The following is a 13108-nucleotide window of genomic DNA, read 5'->3' on the forward strand; positions in this document are numbered from 1 at the left end:
CTGCGGACGCGTCCTCATTTTCTGCCTAAGGTGGTGTCAGCGTTTCACCTGAACCAGCCTATTGTGGTGCCTGCGGCTACTAGCGATTTGGAGGATTCCAAGTTGCTGGACGTTGTCAGGGCATTGAAAATATATATTTCAAGGACGGCTGGAGTCAGAAAATCTGACTCGCTGTTTATACTGTATGCACCCAACAAGCTGGGTGCTCCTGCTTCGAAGCAGACGATTGCTCGTTGGATTTGTAGCACAATTCAACTTGCACATTCTGTGGCAGGCCTGCCACAGCCTAAATCTGTCAAGGCCCATTCCACAAGGAAGGTGGGCTCATCCTGGGCGGCTGCCCGAGGGGTCTCGGCATTACAACTCTGCCGAGCAGCTACGTGGTCGGGGGAGAACACGTTTGTAAAATTCTACAAATTTGATACCCTGGCTAAAGAGGACCTGGAGTTCTCTCATTCGGTGCTGCAGAGTCATCCGCACTCTCCCGCCCGTTTGGGAGCTTTGGTATAATCCCCATGGTCCTGACGGAGTCCCCAGCATCCACTAGGACGTTAGAGAAAATAAGATTTTACTTACCGATAAATCTATTTCTCGTAGTCCGTAGTGGATGCTGGGCGCCCATCCCAAGTGCGGATTGTCTGCAATACTTGTACATAGTTATTGTTACAGAAAAATCGGGTTGTTCTTGTTGTGAGCCGTCTGTTCAGAGGCTCCTACGTTGTCATACTGTTAACTGGGTTCAGATCACAAGTTGTACGGTGTGATTGGTGTGGCTGGTATGAGTCTTACCCGGGATTCAAAATCCTTCCTTATTGTGTACGCTCGTCCGGGCACAGTATCCTAACTGAGGCTTGGAGGAGGGTCATAGGGGGAGGAGCCAGTACACACCACCTGATCCTAAAGCTTTATTTTTGTGCCCTATCTCCTGCGGAGCCGCTAATCCCCATGGTCCTGACGGAGTCCCCAGCATCCACTACGGACTACGAGAAATAGATTTATCGGTAAGTAAAATCTTATTTTCCAGCTTGAATTTCAATGATGCATTGGGGCAACGATTTTGTGAGAAACATCTTCACCCTTAAATAAAGATTTTCTTAATTCCTTACCTGTGTGCTAATTAGATATCACCTTGTTTTCACATTAAACAGACTTCCACATGAGAAAGCAGCAAGGATGCAGTGGCGTTAATGTTTCCTGGTGTCAACCTGTATTATTTCAGTAGACATTGAAATGAGGATGCATCTTGCTGCCTTTCCAATGAAGCAAGTTTAATTTAGTAATAGGTGAAAAACCATCCCTACAAAGGTGTTAATCAGAGACTTGGCTTTGTGGACACTTTTCAGAGAACAAATTTGTTAACATAAAAATAAAGCCAGAAAATGAAGAGCTGTTTAATCGCTCAATTGGATTTTTTTGCCAGCATATTTCTTTTTTTCTGCAACCCACTGCTAAATTGTGCTTCCTAGCTGTTTTTATAAAATCACTGAATCAAATCTAACTCTGATTACATCAGAGAAGGCCAGGTACCCTACACCACAAGAGGGGGTTTGAAATTTTGACTTGTCTACTTAAAGATCACCAAAATCTGATCACAAGGTAAATTACGTCCCTGGGTGGGATTGAACCACCAACCTTTTGGATAATAACCGAACACGCTAACTGATTGCGCCACAGAGACACTTTGCAAACGTACATTCTGACAAACGCTAATAAGCATTCATCTAGAACGTTTCCTAGAAAAACTTTAAAAAGTCAATAATCTGGAGAGTTTTTGTAAGATGTTTCTTCCATCAATCAACGAAGAACATTCAAGCTGATTTCTTGCAGCAGCTGGGCACTGTAACAGCTCCAGAGCTGCTCTGTAAGGCAACTAAAAGGGTGTGGGCCCTGCAGCACTACCTGTAGTTCGCATTGTGCGTTGGAAGGCACAAAGTAAGCAGACGGGAGAAGTCAGGATAGTGCGCAAGGGCATAGAAGGGAGCGGCTCAAGAAAAGAGAAGTGGAAACAGACAGCAAACTAGGCTGGAGAGAGACCTGAGACAAAGAGATCTGAATTATACGAGAGCCGACCAGGGGAAACACAAATTATGCAGTCGAGTTTCCCACATTTGGGGAAATCGCTGGAGCAGCACACACAGAGTGCAATGGGTGAGCCTTGCCCTGGGAGAAGCACCTTCATGATCATAGTATCTCACCTGGCAGGTAAGTAGGAGTTGGGCAAGAGCTGAGGAGGGTCGCTGCTCGGGCACCCCCCTGTCAAGTGAAGGAGATCCAACTGAGGCAGCACAAGAGAACTCTCGAAAGAAGAACAAGGCTAGAGGAAGATCTGAGACACAGAAATCTGGCTTTTACCAGAGCTGACCAGAGGAAAGCACAAACACAGTCCCCCACTACCACAAATAATGCAGTCGAGTTTCCCACATTTGGGGAAATCACAGTGGTCAGCATACCCAGAATGCAATGAATGAACCTCACCCTGGGAGAACAATCTTCATGACCATGGTATCTCCTATGCAAAATAAGTATGATTTGGGATAGGGCTGGGGAGGGCCGCTGCTGAGGCACATCTCTGTCAAGTAAAGGAGATTCAACTGAGGCAGCACAAGGGAACTCTCATCTGGGGACAACAACTGCAGGGAGAACACATATTTTCAGATGAACATGGGAGGGCAGAAGGCTGCCTAATACTGAAGCACCCCCAAACAACAAACCAAATGCAACAACTAGTACAAGCATTCCTGGGGGAAGGCCTGCAGCAGATGGATTTGCATATGGTGATGTCATCCAAGCAGTGGGTCAAAGTTGGCTTCAACCCTCGTCTGCATATGAAAAGAGAAAAGGGGCGTGCAGGGCATGGCGGCCTTTTGCGGCGCTTGCATGACCCCTAGTTCGCATTAAACACCTCCACCCTACTTCGGTGTGGGGCTCATGTTGGCTATGCCCCAGCCCCTGAAGCATTCAAGCTGATTACTTGCAGCAGCTGGGCACTGTAATAGCTCCAGAGCTGCTCTGTAAGGCAAGTAAAAGGGTGTGGGCCCTGCAGCACTACCTGTAGTTCGCATTGTGCGTTGGAAGGCACAAAGTAAGCAGATGGGAGAAGTCAAGATAGTGCGCAAGGGCATAGAAGGGAGCGGCTCAAGAAAAGAGAAGTTGAAACAGACAGCAAACTAGGCTGGAGAGAGACCTGAGACAAAGAGATCTGACGAGAGCTGACCAGGGGAAACACAAATTATGCAGTCAAGTTTCCCACATTTGGGGAAATCGCAGGAGCAGCACACCCAGAGTGCAATGGGTGAGCCTTGCCCTGGGAGAAGCACCTTCATGATCATAGTATCTCACCTGGCAGGTAAGTAGGAGTTGGGCTTGAGCTGGGGAGGGTCGCTGCTCGGGCACCCCCCTGTCAAGTGAAGGAGATCCAACTGAGGCAGCACAAGGGAACTCTCGAAAGAAGAACAAGGCTAGAGGAATATCTGAGACAAAGAAATCTGACTTTTACCAGAGCTGACCAGAGGAAAGCACAAACACAGTCCCCCACTACCACAAATAATGCAGTCGAGTTTCCCACATTTGGGGAAATCATAGGAGTCAGCATACCCAGAATGCAATGAATGAACCTCACCCTGGGAGAACAATCTTCATGACCATGGTATCTCCTATGCAAAATAAGTATGATTTGGGATAGAGCTGGGGAGGGCCGCTGCTCAGGCACATCTCTGTCAAGTAAAGGAGATTCAACTGAGGCAGCACAAGGGAACTCTCATCTGGGGACAACAACTGCTGGGAGAACACATATTTTCAGATGAACATGGGAGGGCAGAAGGCTGCCTAATACTGAAGCACCCCCAAACAACAAACCAAAATGCAACAACTAGTACAAGCATTCCTGGGGGAAGGCCTACAGCAGATGGATTTGCATATGGTGATGTCATCCAAGCAGTGGGTCAAAGTTGGCTTCAACCCTCATCTGCATATGAAAAGAGAAAAGGGGCGTGCAGGGCATGGCGGCCTTTTGCGGCGCTTGGATGACCCCTAGTTCGCATTAAACACCTCCACCCTCCTTCGGTGTGGGGCTCATGTTGGCTATGCCCCAGCCCCTGAAGCATTCAAGCTGATTTCTTGCAGCAGCTGGGCACTGTAACAGCTCCAGAGCTGCTCTGTAAGGCAAGTAAAAGGGTGTGGGCCCTGCAGCACTACCAGTAGTTCGCATTGTGCGTTGGAAGGCACAAAGTAAGCAGACGGGAGAAGTCAGGATAGTGCGCAAGGGCATAGAAGGGAGCGGCTCAAGAAAAGAGAAGTGGAAACAGACAGCAAACTAGGCTGGAGAGAGACCTGAGACAAAGAGATCTGAATTATACGAGAGCCGACCAGGGGAAACACAAATTATGCAGTCAAGTTTCCCACATTTGGGGAAATCACAGGGGCAGCACACCCAGAGTGCAATGGGTGAGCCTTGCCCTGGGAGAAGCACCTACATGATCATAGTATCTCACCTGGCAGGTAAGTAGGAGTTGGGCTAGAGCTGGGGAGGGTCGCTGCTCGGGCACCCCCCTGTCAAGTGAAGGAGATCCAACTGAGGCAGCACAAGGGAACTCTCGAAAGAAGAACAAGGCTAGAGGAAGATCTGAGACAAAGAAATCTGACTTTTACCAGAGCTGACCAGAGGAAAGCACAAACACAGTCCCCCACTACCACAAATAATGCAGTCAAGTTTCCCACATTTGGGGAAATCACAGGGGTCATCATACCCAGAATGCAATGAATGAACCTCACCCTGGGAGAACAATCTTCATGACCATGGTATCTCCTATGCAAAATAAGTATGATTTGGGATAGGGCTGGGGAGGGCCGCTGCTCAGGCACATCTCTGTCAAGTAAAGGCGATTCAACTGAGGCAGCACAAGGGAACTCTCATCTGGGGACAACAACTGCAGGGAGAACACATATTTTCAGATGAACATGGGAGGGCAGAAGGCTGCCTAATACTGAAGCACCCCCAAACAACAAACCAAATGCAACAACTAGTGCAAGCATTCCTGGGGGAAGGCCTGCAGCAGATGGATTTGCATATGGTGATGTCATCCAAGCAGTGGGTCAAAGTTGGCTTCAACCCTCGTCTGCATATGAAAAGAAAAAAGGGATGTGCAGGGCATGGCGTCCTTTTGTGGCACTTGGATGACCCCTAATTTACATTAAACATCTCCACCCTCCTTCGGTGTGGGGCTCATGTTGGCTATGCCCCAGCCCCTGAAGCATTCAAGATGATTTCTTGCAGCAGCTGGGCACTGTAACAGCTCCAGAGCTGTTCTGTAAAGCATGTAAAAGGGTGTGGGCCCTGCAGCACTACCTGTAGTATGCATTGTGCGTTGGAAGGCACAAAGTAAGCAGACGGGAGAGGTCAGGATAGTGCGCAAGGGCATAGAAGGGAGCGGCTCAAGAAAAGAGAAGTGGAAACAGACAGCAAACTAGGCTGGAGAAAGACCTGAGACAAAGACATCTGAATTATACGAGAGCCGACCAGAGGAAACACAAATTATGCAGTCAAGATTCCCACATTTGGGGAAATCGCAGGAGCAGCACACCCAGAGTGCAATGGGTGAGCCTTGCCCTGGGAGAAGCACCTTCATGATCATAGTATCTCACCTGGCAGGTAAGTAGGAGTTGGGCTAGAGCTGGGGAGGGTCGCTGCTCGGGCACCCCCCTGTCAAGTGAAGGAGATCCAACTGAGGCAGCACAAGGGAACTCTCGAAAGAAGAACAAGGCTAGAGGAAGATCTGAGACAAAGAAATCTGACTTTTACCAGAGCTGAGCAGAGGAAAGCACAAACACAGTCCCCCACTACCACAAATAATGCAGTCGAGTTTCCCACATTTGGGGAAATCACAGGGGTCAGCATACCCAGAATGCAATGAATGAACCTCACCCTGGGAGAACAATCTTCATGACCATGGTATCTCCTATGCAAAATAAGTATGATTTGGGATAGGGCTGGGGAGGGCCGCTGCTCAGGCACATCTCTGTCAAGTAAAGGAGATTCAACTGAGGCAGCACAAGGGAACTCTCATCTGGGGACAACAACTGCAGGGAGAACACATATTTTCAGATGAACATGGGAGGGCAGAAGGCTGCCTAATACTGAAGCACCCCCAAACAACAAACCAAATGCAACAACTAGTGCAAGCATTCCTGGGGGAAGGCCTGCAGCAGATTGATTTGCATATGGTAATGCCATCCAAGCAGTGGGTCAAAGTTGGCTTCAACCCTTGTCTGCATATGAAAAGAGAAAAGGGGCGTGCAGGGCATGGCGTCCTTTTGTGGCGCTTGAATGACCCCTAACTCGCATTAAACACCTCCACCCTCCTTCGGTGTGGGGCTCATGTTGGCTATGCCCCAGCCCCTGAAGCATTCAAGCTGATTTCTTGCAGCAGCTGGGCACTGTAACAGCTCCAGAGCTGCTCTGTAAGGCAAGTAAAAGGGTGTGGGCCCTGCAGCACTACCTGTAGTTTGCATTGTGCATTGGAAGGCACAAAGTAAGCAGACGGGAGAAGTCAGGATAGTGCGCAAGGGCATAGAAGGGAGCGGCTCAAGAAAAGAGAAGTGGAAACAGACAGCAAACTAGGCTGGAGAAAGACCTGAGACAAAGAGATCTGAATTATATGAGAGCCGACCAGAGGAAACACAAATTATGCAGTCAAGTGTCCCACATTTGGGGAAATCGCAGGAGCAGCACACCCAGAGTGCAATGGGTGAGCCTTGCCCTGGGAGAAGCACCTTCCTGATCATAGTATCTCACCTGGCAGGTAAATAGGAGTTGGGCTAGAGCTAGGGAGGGTCGCTGCTCGTGCACCCCCCTGTCAAGTGAAGGAGATCCAACTGAGGCAGCACAAGGGAACTCTCGAAAGAAGAACAAGGCTAGAGGAAGATCTGAGACAAAGAAATCTGACTTTTACCAGAGCTAACCAGAGGAAAGCACAAACACAGTCCCCCACTACCACAAATAATGCAGTCGAGTTTCCCACATTTGGGGAAATCACAGGGGTCAGCATACCCAGAATGCAATGAATGAACCTCACCCTGGGAGAACAATCTTCATGACCATGGTATCTCCTATGCAAAATAAGTATGATTTGGGATAGGGCTGGGGAGGGCCGCTGCTCAGGCACATCTCTGTCAAGTAAAGGAGATTCAACTGAGGCAGCACAAGGGAACTCTCATCTGGGGACAACAACTGCAGGGAGAACACATATTTTCAGATGAACATGGGAGGGCAGAAGGCTGCCTAATACTGAAGCACCCCCAAACAACAAACCAAATGCAACAACTAGTGCAAGCATTCCTGGGGGAAGGCCTGCAGCAGATTGATTTGCATATGGTAATGCCATCCAAGCAGTAGGTCAAAGTTGGCTTCAACCCTCGTCTGCATATGAAAAGAGAAAAGGGGCGTGCAGGGCATGGCGTCCTTTTGTGGCGCTTGGATGACCCCTAACTCGCATTAAACACCTCCACCCTCCTTCGGTGTGGGGCTCATGTTGGCTATGCCCCAGCCCCTGAAGCATTCAAGCTGATTTCTTGCAGCAGCTGGGCACTGTAACAGCTCCAGAGCTGCTCTGTAAGGCAAGTAAAAGGGTGTGGGCCCTGCAGCACTACCTGTAGTTTGCATTGTGCATTGGAAGGCACAAAGTAAGCAGACGGGAGAAGTCAGGATAGTGCGCAAGGGCATAGAAGGGAGCGGCTCAAGAAAAGAGAAGTGGAAACAGACAGCAAACTAGGCTGGAGAAAGACCTGAGACAAAGAGATCTGAATTATATGAGAGCCGACCAGAGGAAACACAAATTATGCAGTCAAGTGTCCCACATTTGGGGAAATCGCAGGAGCAGCACACCCAGAGTGCAATGGGTGAGCCTTGCCCTGGGAGAAGCACCTTCCTGATCATAGTATCTCACCTGGCAGGTAAATAGGAGTTGGGCTAGAGCTAGGGAGGGTCGCTGCTCGTGCACCCCCCTGTCAAGTGAAGGAGATCCAACTGAGGCAGCACAAGGGAACTCTCGAAAGAAGAACAAGGCTAGAGGAAGATCTGAGACAAAGAAATCTGACTTTTACCAGAGCTGACCAGAGGAAAGCACAAACACAGTCCCCCACTACCACAAATAATGCAGTCGAGTTTCCCACATTTGGGGAAATCACAGGGGTCAGCATACCCAGAATGCAATGAATGAACCTCACCCTGGGAGAACAATCTTCATGACCATGGTATCTCCTATGCAAAATAAGAATGATTTGGGATAGGGCTGGGGAGGGCCGCTGCTCAGGCACATCTCTGTCAAGTAAAGGAGATTCAACTGAGGAGGCACAAGGGAACTCTCATCTGGGGACAACAACTGCAGGGAGAACACATATTTTCAGATGAACATGGGAGGGCAGAAGGCTGCCTAATACTGAAGCACCCCCAAACAACAAACCAAATGCAACAACTAGTGCAAGCATTCCTGGGGGAAGGCCTGCAGCAGATTGATTTGCATATGGTAATGCCATCCAAGCAGTGGGTCAAAGTTGGCTTCAACCCTCATCTGCATATGAAAAGAGAAAAGGGGCGTGCAGGGCATGGCGGCCTTTTGCGGCGCTTGGATGACCCCTAATTCGCATTAAACACCTCCACCCTCCTTCGGTGTGGGGCTCATGTTGGCTATGCCCCAGCCCCTGAAGCATTCAAGCTGATTTCTTGCAGCAGCTGGGCACTGTAACAGCTCCAGAGCTGCTCTGTTAGGCAAGTAAAAGGGTGTGGGCCCTGCAGCACTACCTGTAGTTCGCATTGTGCGTTGGAAGGCACAAAGTAAGCAGACGGGAGAAGTCAGGATAGTGCGCAAGGGCATAAAAGGGAGCGGCTCAAGAAAAGAGAAGTGGAAACAGACAGCAAACTAGGCTGGAGAGAGACCTGAGACAAAGAGATCTGAATTATACGAGAGCCGACCAGAGGAAACACAAATTATGCAGTCAAGTGTCCCACATTTGGGGAAATCGCAGGAGCAGCACACCCAGAGTGCAATGGGTGAGCCTTGCCCTGGGAGAAGCACCTTCCTGATCATAGTATCTCACCTGGCAGGTAAGTAGGAGTTGGGCTAGAGCTGGGGAGGGTCGCTGCTCGGGCACCCCCCTGTCAAGTGAAGGAGATCCAACTGAGGCAGCACAAGGGAACTCTCGAAAGAAGAACAAGGCTAGAGGAAGATCTGAGACAAAGAAATCTGACTTTTACCAGAGTTGACCAGAAGAAAGCACAAACACAGTCCCCCACTACCACAAATAATGCAGTCGAGTTTCCCACATTTGGGGAAATCACAGGGGTCAGCATACCCAGAATGCAATGAATGAACCTCACCCTGGGAGAACAATCTTCATGACCATGGTATCTCCTATGCAAAATAAGTATGATTTGGGATAGGGCTGGGGAGGGCCGCTGCTCAGGCACATCTCTGTCAAGTAAAGGAGATTCAACTGAGGCAGCACAAGGGAACTCTCATCTGTGGACAACAACTGCAGGGAGAACACATATTTTCAGATGAACATGGGAGGGCAGAAGGCTGCCTAATACTGAAGCACCCCCAAACAACAAACCAAATGCAACAACTAGTGCAAGCATTCCTGGGGGAAGGCCTGCAGCAGATGGATTTGCATATGGTGATGTCATCCAAGCAGTGGGTCAAAGTTGGCTTCAACCCTCGTCTGCATATGAAAAGAAAAAAGGGATGTGCATCGCATGGCGTCCTTTTGTGGCGCTTGGATGACCCTTAATTCGCATTAAACATCTCCACCCTCCTTCGGTGTGGGGCTCATGTTGGCTATGCCCCAGCCCCTGAAGCATTCAAGATGATTTCTTGCAGCAGCTGGGCACTGTAACAGCTCCAGAGCTGCTCTGTGAGGCAAGTAAAAGGGTGTGGGCCCTGCAGCACTACCTGTAGTTTGCATTGTGTGTTGGAAGGCACAAAGTAAGCAGACGGGAGAAGTCAGGATAGTGCGCAAGGGCATAGAAGGGAGCGGCTCAAGAAAAGAGAAGTGGAAACAGACAGCAAACTAGGCTGGAGAGAGACCTGAGACAAAGAGATCTGAATTATACGAGAGACGACCAGGGGAAACACAAATTATGCAGTCAAGTTTCCCACATTTGGGGAAATCACAGGGGCAGCACACCCAGAGTGCAATGGGTGAGCCTTGCCCTGGGAGAAGCACCTACATAATCATAGTATCTCACCTGGCAGGTAAGTAGGAGTTGGGCTAGAGCTGGGGAGGGTCGCTGCTCGGGTACCCCCCTGTCAAGTGAAGGAGATCCAACTGAGGCAGCACAAGGCAACTCTCGAAAGAGGAACAAGGCTAGAGGAAGATCTGAGACAAAGAAATCTGATTATTACCAGAGTTGACCTGAAGAAAGCACAAACACAGTCCCCCACTACCACAAATAATGCAGTCGAGTTTCCCACATTTGGGGAAATCACAGGGGTCAGCATACCCAGAATGCAATGAATGAACCTCACCCTGGGAGAACAATCTTCATGACCATGGTATCTCCTATGCAAAATAAGTATGATTTGGGATAGGGCTGGGGAGGGCCACTGCTCAGGCACATCTCTGTCAAGTAAAGGAGATTCAACTGAGGCAGCACAAGGGAACTCTCATCTGGGGACAACAACTGCAGGGAGAACACATATTTTCAGATGAACATGGGAGGGCAGAAGGCTGCCTAATACTGAAGCACCCCCAAACAACAAACCAAATGCAACAACTAGTGCAAGCATTCCTGGGGGAAGGCCTGCAGCAGATGGATTTGCATATGGTGATGTCATCCAAGCAGTGGGTCAAAGTTGGCTTTAACCCTCGTCTGCATATGAAAAGAAAAAAGGGATGTGCATGGCATGGCGTCCTTTTGTGGCGCTTGGATGAACCCTCCTTCGGTGTGGGGCTCATGTTGGCTATGCCCCAGCCCCTGAAGCATTCAAGATGATTTCTTGCAGCAGCTGGGCACTGTAACAGCTCCAGAGCTGCTCTGTAAGGCAAGTAAAAGGGTGTGGGCCCTGCAGCACTACCTGTAGTTTGCATTGTGCATTGGAAGGCACAAAGTAAGCAGACGGGAGAAGTCAGGATAGTGCGCAAGGGCATAGAAGGGAGCGGCTCAAGAAAAGAGAAGTGGAAACAGACAGCAAACTAGGCTGGAGAGAGACCTGAGACAAAGAGATCTGAATTATACGAGAGCCGACAAGGGGAAACACAAATTATGCAGTCAAGTTTCCCACATTTGGGGAAATCAAAGGGGCAGCACACCCAGAGTGCAATGGGTGAGGCTTGCCCTGGGAGAAGCACCTACATGATCATAGTATCTCACCTGGCAGGTAAGTAGGAGTTGGGCTAGAGCTGGGGAGGGTCGCTGCTCGGGCACCCCCCTGTCAAGTGAAGGAGATCCAACTGAGGCAGCACAAGGGAACTCTCGAAAGAAGAACAAGGCTAGAGGAAGATCTGAGACAAAGAAATCTGACTTTTACCAGAGCTGACCAGAGGAAAGCACAAACACAGTCCCCCACTACCACAAATAATGCAGTCGAGTTTCCCACATTTGGGGAAATCACAGGGGTCATCATACCCAGAATGCAATGAATGAACCTCACCCTGGGAGAACAATCTTCATGACCATGATATCTCCTATGCAAAATAAGTATGATTTGGGATAGGGCTGGGGAGGGCCGCTGCTCAGGCACATCTCTGTCAAGTAAAGGCGATTCAACTGAGGCAGCACAAGGGAACTCTCATCTGGGGACAACAACTGCAGGGAGAACACATATTTTCAGATGAACATGGGAGGGCAGAAGGCTGCCTAATACTGAAGCACCCCCAAACAACAAACCAAATGCAACAACTAGTGCAAGCATTCCTGGGGGAAGGCCTGCAGCAGATGGATTTGCATATGGTGATGTCATCCAAGCAGTGGGTCAAAGTTGGCTTCAACCCTCATCTGCATATGAAAAGAGAAAAGGGGTATGCAGGGCATGGCGGCCTTTTGCGGCGCTTGGATGACCCTTAGTTCGCATTAAACACCCCCACCCTCCTTCGGTGTGGGGCTCATGTTGGCAATGCCCCAGCCCCTAAAGCATTCCAGCTGATTTCTTGCAGCAGCTGGGCACTGTAACAGCTCCAGAGCTGCTCTGTAAGGCAACTAAAAGGGTGTGGGCCCTGCAGAACTACCTGTAGTTCGCATTGTGCGTTGGAAGGCACAAAGTAAGCAGACGGGAGAAGTCAGGATAGTGCGCAAGGGCATAGAAGGGAGCGGCTCAAGAAAAGAGAAGTGGAAACAGACAGCAAACTAGGCTGGAGAGAGACCTGAGACAAAGAGATCTGAATTATACAAGAGCCGACCAGAGGAAACACAAATTATGCAGTCAAGTGTCCCACATTTGGGGAAATCGCAGGAGCAGCACACCCAGAGTGCAATGGGTGAGCCTTGCCCTGGGAGAAGCGTGTACATTTTCGGTATCGCCTGCCTAGAGAAATGGAACCTAGATGGCATTTGGTACCGGGGACACAGTACCTCAATCAAGTCTCTAGTTGCCTCTGAATTAACGATGGATACCGGAACCACGTTTCTCACCACCCAGGCTGACAAGACCTGAGTTATCCGCTTTGCAGCAGGATGACTGCTGTGATATTTCATCTTCCTCGCAAAGGACTGTTGGACAGTCAATTGCCTACTGGAAGTAGTACAAGTGGTCTTCCGACTTCCCCTCTGGGATGACGATCGACTCCCAGCAGCAACAACAGCAGCGCCAGCAGCAGTAGGCGTTACACTCAAGGATGCATCGGAGGAATCCCAGGCAGGAGAGGACTCGTCAGACTTGCCAGTGACATGGCCTGCAGGACTATTGGCTCTCCTGTCTAAGGAGGAAATTGACACTGAGGGAGTTGGTGGTGTGGTTTGCAGGAGCTTGGTTACAAGAGGAAGGGATTTAGTGGTCAGTGGACTGCTTCCGCTGTCATCCAAAGTTTTTGAACTTGTCACTGACTTATGATTAATGCGCTGCAGGTGACGTATAAGGGAGGATGTTCTGAGGTGGTTAACGTCCTTACCCCTACTTAT

The 13108-nt window shown here is 49.5% G+C and overlaps 17 non-coding genes and 1 pseudogene across 17 annotated transcripts; all 18 read right to left on the minus strand.

The window, feature by feature from the left end:
• Nucleotides 1-2047: 2047 nt before the first annotated feature.
• LOC135027082 (U1 spliceosomal RNA) lies at nt 2048-2210 on the minus strand. The gene has a single exon (XR_010223620.1). It is a non-coding gene; the product is annotated as a U1 spliceosomal RNA (small nuclear RNA).
• A 152-nt stretch (nt 2211-2362) lies between these two features.
• On the minus strand, nt 2363-2526 carry LOC135027069 (U1 spliceosomal RNA). Its single transcript, XR_010223607.1, has one exon. It is a non-coding gene; the product is annotated as a U1 spliceosomal RNA (small nuclear RNA).
• Nucleotides 2527-3197: 671 nt separating this feature from the next.
• LOC135027075 (U1 spliceosomal RNA) lies at nt 3198-3354 on the minus strand. Its single transcript, XR_010223613.1, has one exon. It is a non-coding gene; the product is annotated as a U1 spliceosomal RNA (small nuclear RNA).
• A 152-nt stretch (nt 3355-3506) lies between these two features.
• LOC135027066 (U1 spliceosomal RNA) lies at nt 3507-3670 on the minus strand. The gene has a single exon (XR_010223605.1). It is a non-coding gene; the product is annotated as a U1 spliceosomal RNA (small nuclear RNA).
• Nucleotides 3671-4342: 672 nt separating this feature from the next.
• Nucleotides 4343-4505, minus strand: LOC135027087 (U1 spliceosomal RNA). The gene has a single exon (XR_010223624.1). It is a non-coding gene; the product is annotated as a U1 spliceosomal RNA (small nuclear RNA).
• A 152-nt stretch (nt 4506-4657) lies between these two features.
• LOC135027073 (U1 spliceosomal RNA) lies at nt 4658-4821 on the minus strand. The gene has a single exon (XR_010223611.1). It is a non-coding gene; the product is annotated as a U1 spliceosomal RNA (small nuclear RNA).
• A 671-nt stretch (nt 4822-5492) lies between these two features.
• LOC135027079 (U1 spliceosomal RNA) lies at nt 5493-5655 on the minus strand. The gene has a single exon (XR_010223617.1). It is a non-coding gene; the product is annotated as a U1 spliceosomal RNA (small nuclear RNA).
• Nucleotides 5656-5807: 152 nt separating this feature from the next.
• On the minus strand, nt 5808-5971 carry LOC135027054 (U1 spliceosomal RNA). The gene has a single exon (XR_010223593.1). It is a non-coding gene; the product is annotated as a U1 spliceosomal RNA (small nuclear RNA).
• Nucleotides 5972-6642: 671 nt separating this feature from the next.
• LOC135027084 (U1 spliceosomal RNA) lies at nt 6643-6805 on the minus strand. The gene has a single exon (XR_010223621.1). It is a non-coding gene; the product is annotated as a U1 spliceosomal RNA (small nuclear RNA).
• Nucleotides 6806-6957: 152 nt separating this feature from the next.
• LOC135027055 (U1 spliceosomal RNA) lies at nt 6958-7121 on the minus strand. The gene has a single exon (XR_010223594.1). It is a non-coding gene; the product is annotated as a U1 spliceosomal RNA (small nuclear RNA).
• A 671-nt stretch (nt 7122-7792) lies between these two features.
• On the minus strand, nt 7793-7955 carry LOC135027085 (U1 spliceosomal RNA). The gene has a single exon (XR_010223622.1). It is a non-coding gene; the product is annotated as a U1 spliceosomal RNA (small nuclear RNA).
• A 152-nt stretch (nt 7956-8107) lies between these two features.
• LOC135027064 (U1 spliceosomal RNA) lies at nt 8108-8271 on the minus strand. The gene has a single exon (XR_010223603.1). It is a non-coding gene; the product is annotated as a U1 spliceosomal RNA (small nuclear RNA).
• Nucleotides 8272-8942: 671 nt separating this feature from the next.
• On the minus strand, nt 8943-9105 carry LOC135027077 (U1 spliceosomal RNA). Its single transcript, XR_010223615.1, has one exon. It is a non-coding gene; the product is annotated as a U1 spliceosomal RNA (small nuclear RNA).
• Nucleotides 9106-9257: 152 nt separating this feature from the next.
• On the minus strand, nt 9258-9421 carry LOC135027059 (U1 spliceosomal RNA). Its single transcript, XR_010223598.1, has one exon. It is a non-coding gene; the product is annotated as a U1 spliceosomal RNA (small nuclear RNA).
• Nucleotides 9422-10092: 671 nt separating this feature from the next.
• Nucleotides 10093-10255, minus strand: LOC135027092 (U1 spliceosomal RNA). The gene has a single exon (XR_010223629.1). It is a non-coding gene; the product is annotated as a U1 spliceosomal RNA (small nuclear RNA).
• A 152-nt stretch (nt 10256-10407) lies between these two features.
• LOC135027062 (U1 spliceosomal RNA) lies at nt 10408-10571 on the minus strand. The gene has a single exon (XR_010223601.1). It is a non-coding gene; the product is annotated as a U1 spliceosomal RNA (small nuclear RNA).
• A 673-nt stretch (nt 10572-11244) lies between these two features.
• LOC135027094 (U1 spliceosomal RNA) lies at nt 11245-11380 on the minus strand (annotated as a pseudogene).
• A 152-nt stretch (nt 11381-11532) lies between these two features.
• Nucleotides 11533-11696, minus strand: LOC135027071 (U1 spliceosomal RNA). The gene has a single exon (XR_010223609.1). It is a non-coding gene; the product is annotated as a U1 spliceosomal RNA (small nuclear RNA).
• Nucleotides 11697-13108: the final 1412 nt, after the last annotated feature.

This window comes from Pseudophryne corroboree, unplaced genomic scaffold (assembly GCF_028390025.1).
Source record: "Pseudophryne corroboree isolate aPseCor3 unplaced genomic scaffold, aPseCor3.hap2 scaffold_453, whole genome shotgun sequence".
NCBI lineage: Eukaryota > Metazoa > Chordata > Amphibia > Anura > Myobatrachidae > Pseudophryne > Pseudophryne corroboree.